This window comes from Hipposideros armiger, unplaced genomic scaffold, assembly GCF_001890085.2.
Source record: "Hipposideros armiger isolate ML-2016 unplaced genomic scaffold, ASM189008v1 scaffold_686, whole genome shotgun sequence".
Lineage (NCBI taxonomy): Eukaryota > Metazoa > Chordata > Mammalia > Chiroptera > Hipposideridae > Hipposideros > Hipposideros armiger.
The window spans coordinates 769,893-776,891 of NW_017732036.1; positions in this window are offsets into that span (position 1 = coordinate 769,893).

Here is a 6,999-nt window from a genome sequence, read left to right on the forward strand (position 1 = left end):
AGCTAAGAAAGTATTTTTATCTTTAAAAAGCAAAAATTCAACTGATTATGTGCATGTATTTACAGAGCATGCCAAAAAGACGTGTACACATTTTAAGAAAGGAAAACAGTATTAAACTTGTAATACTTAATATATTCTGATAACAAAAGATGGATAAAAGTTATGTTTGACTTCTGCAGTTACAAGAGGTGCTCAAAGTGGTTACCATCAGCATCTAGACACTTCTGATTACAGCAAACTACTACTTGAGCAACATTAACCAAAGTGTCCACTTGTATACATTTTTTGGCACCCTTGATATTTTGTGTAATATACAATGTACATTATACAGCATAGAACATATAATACACATGGTAGTAAAATCAGGAAATATTAACCTGAAGTTAAAACTACTTTACTCAAATCTCTACACTATCTTTTAGAATCTATTTGACCCCCCCGACTTTTATGAAATTATGATAATTCTAATTTTTTGTTGTTTGCCTCTAACGGGTATTAGGTGGGAACATCTATTTGAGGCATCTAGAAAATTGACTGCAATATGAGATCTTAGCAAACTTTATATTTACTTTCTTATTATCATTATATCATGATTATCATGGAAGAACCATAGTCAATATGCAGTCCTCCTATACAGCAATGCAAATGATGACGTTATTTTTAGTACACTTTAGAAAAGTAATGGCATTATCTTGGTAATATGCACTTTATCATATTAAATTAAACATAAGCTAAATACATTCACACACACACACACACACACACACACACACACACACACACACACGAGATGTGATCAAAAAATACCATGAAAGCTGCTGCTGAGTGCCATCCAATAGAAAGGCAGGGATGTTCAATACAGGAAGTGGCATGTCAAACCTTAGTAACAGTGTGTGACAAGTTTCAGCTTATTCGGTGCAGTCAGTCTGGTGTGAACTATGGTTGAGAGAAGGTGTGTTTTAAAGTGTGCCATAAATTATCCTCCATCATGACAATGCTTTGTGTCACACATCACTTCTGATAGGGCAATTTCTTCCAAATGAAAACATTATGGTGTGTCCTCATTCACCTTAGTCACCGAATCTGGCACCATGTGACTTCTGGCTCTTCTCCAAAGTCAAAATGACCATGAAAGGTAAACGCTTTGAATAGATTCAGGACATGGAGGCAGCCATGAAAGCACAACTAAAGACACTCACAAAAGAGGACTTCCAGTACTGCTTCAGAAAGTGGCAAGAACGATGGGATAAGTTCAAAGCAAGGGGGAGCGTTTTGAGGGGATTATGGCAATGTGTCTTTTACTATAATCATTTTTTTGTTGTTGCTTAAACATTCACTATATTGTTTGATCACACCTTGTGATAAATGAAGCAAACATAGAGGGTGGTATAGTAAAAATTTTCACAATTATAAAATCTACCACTTCTCTCCTTTCCACACACAAAACACATGCAATTCTTTCTCAAGGGTCACAACACAAAGTCCCATCAAAATTCAAAATGGGATCAAAGTCCAATATCTCAGGATAAGACACAGATGTGTCTCCCCTTAATCTATAGCCTATAAAATTAAAGAACAAAATAACCATATGTTGGGGAAAAGAATAGGAATAATGGAATTAAGATTACTGGCTACTCCCTTTGTCCCATCCTTCAGTTTCAGATGCCTATTGTGAAGTTTTTCTTGCTGTACATATGGATGTGGCAGTGATGAGAGGGTGAGGATATGGCTGCATCACTCCATAATCTAGCTATGCTGACTATATTCAGTGGCTTATTTTAGGAAAGGTTTCTAAGCAGAATCTTAAATGAATAGAGTCCACAGTGCTCCTATTTTGCAGATCTTACCATCCCATCAACTCCGAGTTTTCAGTTTGCTGTGTTGGATGTCACAGGTAGAATTGGAGACAAATTGTTGATTGTTATAAGACCTCTGCTTGCATCATATTTAGGAATAAGAATAACTCAAATTTATTCCCTAAATACTTTGTATTTTTTTCACATTATAACAGGCATTTTTTTTTATCTTTACCTTTGTATAGTAGCTCTATTTTTGTTTTCCACAAAGGAGAGAACAATGCCTTATTCAAAGAATAAAAATTCCTGAATCCACTCCTCACCTCATACTGGTCTTAAAATCTCAAGGAGTTGTGTCATATCTACAACTTTATATTTGCTAAAGCTCTAGGTTTCAGCACAGGAATACATGAGGATGACATTTCAGGAAAATGAAGCAATGGATTTTCATAAAAAACACATGAGAGCCCCAAATTTGAATTCTGATTCTAGTGTTTGTGAACTGTGACTTTTTTGCTCAACCACCCTGCCGTGGTGGACTCCATTTAAGAGTAGTTATTACCCAATTTAAGATGACATGGTTTGGGTAAACCAAAGTAACAATTCCAACCATGTGCAATATATCGGGATTTAGCAGAATGGAGTATAATTAAACAAGCAACATTGGGCTTTAATTTTCAAAAATACTCCAGCTCTTGGTCTGTGATAATACTACCTTTCCCGTAATATTTATATTTTTTCGAAAGCTGTGCAGTTGCTCTGACGCCAGATATTTCCAACCTAATATCATAGATGAAGTTTTAGAAATTGGATATCTCTTATTAAGGAATTCACTCCCCTAAGTCTCCTAATAAGACGATCAGAAAACTTTTCTAAATTTCAATGTGTAGTTCCTGTGGAAGTTTTCACTGCTTCTGGAGATGATTGTAAGCTACTCCTTCATTGGGTGGAAACCAGGTCCTGCAGCTACTCCTTGGTTGCTAAGACATGGGGAGAGATGAAGATACCATCTACTGAATGGATGTTAGGCCTTCACAGTGATGGAGGGAGTTTGGGATTGGTGCTACTGAAGTCTTGGCAACCACAGATATGAAGAAATTAACAATTGCAGTCCACAGGCTGCACCTAATAGCCAGTCTAAGATGCACAGCTAATCAGAGAAACACAACACTCAAGCCACAGGATGATTCAGTGAAAATTGTTCATTTCAATTTGTATGCAGTTTATTAAGAAAATTACTCAGGTGTATCTGATGGTTCCGGCCCAAGGCCATTTTGTCTTGGTAACAAGCTTTCCTACTTGGGCAATAGGGCAGAAAAATGTGTCCTAGTGGCCATTTAATGGCTACAACTTACCATGTCTTGGGTGAGAGGAGGAATTAAAAGTATTTGTGGGTAAGGGAGTCTATAAAGCATCAACAAACAGGCCCCATGTTACCATCATTTTAAAAAAATGTCTTCTCTGGTCCATTGAAACCTTTTCTGACAACACTTCCAATGTTATAGAGATATGAAGTTGTTTTTGCCAGGGGAAAATAATCACAGGAGGATGAGAAAACAAATTTATCATCATCCTGGCAAAATTTTAAAACAGCCAAAACAACTCTTAATTCAGATACATGAACAGAGTCATCTGTATTAGATGGCTAAGTGGATATACCTTTGGCAAACTCATCCAGAGTTCTCCTGTGCTGCTAAGTGTTGAACTGGCACGGCAAATGGTTTCCCGACTTATTAAACACTGAGCAGGAAATACCTCAAGTCTGTGATGAAGGAGAAGCTTGGACCATAAAAATAGAAGAACCAAATGGGAAGTATTTCTGCGTAGGCCAATATAGAGGCTGACTGCAGGAAAGAATATGCTGAACTGCACACCTTGAAGATGTCCGTTTCAGACAGGACATCGCAGCAAGCAAGACCACTTCCACCTTCACATAAACAGCTTGGTCTCCAAAATGATCTAAACCAGCATAGAAAAACACATAAATAAAAAAATAAATAAAAGCCAGAGGCGTAGTTATGGATTAAAAGATTGCATGGTCAAGAAAACAAATAAAGATATCAGTAAAACAATTCACAGCCCTAATTCATTTATAATACTTAGAGTTGAGCTAGTGTTTTTATATTAGCTACCTGATTGCTAAAACAAAGAAGGAACTATGATCAAATGATAAAATGCATAATATTTATATTAAAATTAATAGAAAAAACTCTATAAAGGATCATAAGTTTCTCAGTAGGCAAAAAAAGACTGTTCTTATTCTCTTCCTCCACAAAAATATAAAACTCAAGTGATTTTGTGATAGACCCAGAATTCATGTAGTCTGTTAAATAGAATGAAAATGACAAAGTCCAGGAAATTTTGATACAGTGTTTAAAGATAATTTAAAACATCATGTTTGTAGAAGTGAATTGAAAGGTCAATTTATTAAGGTCTCATCTTTTCAAAATGGGTGGTCTCATAAAAAAACTCTATGGCAAAATAGCTCTACAAGAACATTACTACTCAGCAATAATGCATAACTGTGCATTAATTTATCCTTTAACTCAGCATTAATCGTGGGTGTGAAATATGCAGAGATTTATACTGGAAATAAAAATATATAGCCATAAGTTAGAAATGTGCCATGTTTTACAGGGGGTCCTTGGAATGCAGGAAGAAAGTAGAAAAAAATCAATCATAAAAGTTTGTGATATGTGTTAGGATGAAAATACGAAGAGATTGCTGTAGGACCTGAGACTAAGGACTCAGTCTGGGGCTGAAGGTAAGAAATTTGACAAACTGATCACTACATTACTGTGTTATTTGTGTTTGATTTAAAATTTCTGCAATTTAGATAATTCATTATTGTATCAGTCATTTGTATGGCTTTTATTAGGTAGTATTCTGTTTCTAGAATTCATTTTACTTGTTCCTATGTTTAAAAATTTTCTTTTTAAATCGTTTTCCCCTCCTTCTGTCACATATATTTGACCCCCTTCACTCTCACTTTGTTTAGATAGTGAACAAACAACACAATATATAGATGATGTGTTATAGAATTGTACACTTGATACCTATATAGTTAACCAATGTAACCTCAGAAAATTTAATAAAAAATAGATTTTATTCTCCTTATTAAATATTTTACATACACTAACAAAATATTTTAAAACAAAACAAATGTCATCCCATTCACCTCTTTTATTACCTGATAATTGCTTTCATTCAGTACATGTTTACCCTGAGATACAAAGGTGCATGGGTCAGATCTTAAATTGGACGACAAAGGAGGAAAGGAAAGAGCCAGTTGGTGTACTCAGGAAGGTTTTACAATTTACTAATATATGCATTGAGTCTTAAAGATGAATAAAAATTTGCCAGGTGACGAATGTGGAGAGAATGTTCCAGGAGAGTAAAACTGTACAATAACATGAAAAATGATGTTTTCATCATAATGTCATTTTTCTTATTTGTGACAATGTTTTGACAAAGCTTTTTATTCAATACTGGCTATACTCTAAGGCACACACACTGTCTATTAGTAAAGCTATCACTCTTATCTGTCTACACTGATGTAACAATGTTAACACTTCTACTTTTTAAGATTTAATTAAATTTAATCTATCTCAAAAAGAAAGCTTTGTTTCAATCATTATCTTTCAAATCAATATATCCATTTTATTGCTGCAAGGTGGATAGGTGGCTTCCTGCAATGATAACAAAATAAAGCAAATCTAATCTGTTGAATGCATGACATTAAAGGAGTTTGTATGTAAAGACCCATGGGCTGATATTACTTATAGAAGTGGTCTAGATATCAGCAAAAAAACACTCTTGGGTTCCATTATTTTAAATACATCATATATTAGAAAATCATGCTAATGAAAAATAATGGAATTCCGTGCTAAAATTTATATATAATGAAATGAAACACAATGATAAATGCATGATGATAGAGGCAGGAGGGCACTAAAATACATAGCATATGAAACTGTTTAAAAAGAACAAGTGAGGGCCGGCCGAGTGGCTCAGTTGGTTAAGAGCTCACTCAAGAGTTTGAGCTCTGAGCAGCAGTGTTTCGATTCCCGGCCCGAGCTGAGCAGCTGCTGAGCTGGCAAAAGGTGGCAGGATGGCTCAGCTAAAAAAAAAGATAAAAATAACAAGTTATAGACATGTTTCTTAGCTATCCTATTGATTCAGTTGGACAGAGAATGTTCCAAGACCAATCATTGGAAATAATAAATAATATTTTGACATATTTTTTGCCTGGATTCAGCATCAACTAAGTATTGTTGAAATATTGGGTAACATGTTTTCAAACTTAGAAGAAAATGCTGCACACCCTGAACTAATAATAACCTTGTGTTATTAAATATCTTTCAATATTGTGCATTATGGAAAATATATTTTCTCCTCTTTATTGTTCAAAACCAATACTTTATCATTCAATAACACATTTTTCTTCCCCACCAAAAATCAATTTTGTAGAAGAAGGAAAAGGGTTTTGATTCTGTTTATTGGTCCATGTTTGCATTGAGTAAACATCTTTAAGTTACTATCCTTTACTCTTTAATTTGCCAATTTGAACCTTCAAGTATACTTGAAATAATTTACTGGAAGAGGTTTGCAAAATCTTTAATGATTAAAATTAAGAGCTATACTACCTGTCTTTATTGTTTGTTACATGTTCCAATTGATTCAACATTTCCGCACCAGTATTTCCTAATGTATTATAGCTCTTTCATTTTAGTATTATTATTATTATTATTTAAAGATTTTACTGGGGAATTGGGAGAGGGGAACAGCGTTGGGGAACAAACAAGTTGCTGTCCTTTTGTTCTTCAGTCTAGTTGTGGAGGATGTCGCTTCACTGGCCCATGTTGGTATTATTATTGTGCTCTTCCCAGGTGAGACAGTCACTTGCCAGCCATTGGACGGCTGCTCACGGTGGCTCACAAAAGCTGTCTGCTGCTGGCCAGCCCCATGGCAGCCTACGCCATGCCGGGGACTCACGGCAGCCCAGCTCCAGGTTGAGCTGTTGTGCACCATCTTAGCTGTAGAGGGTGCAGTATTACTGGCCCTAATGTGGGATCCGAACCAGGGTTCTGTTGCTCAGAGCTGGGATTCCAAGCCAACTACTAACCAACGTGCCACTTGACCGGCCCATAGCTCTTTCACTTTTTTATTCTCTGTTTTTAAATTGTCTACTATTTTATACACG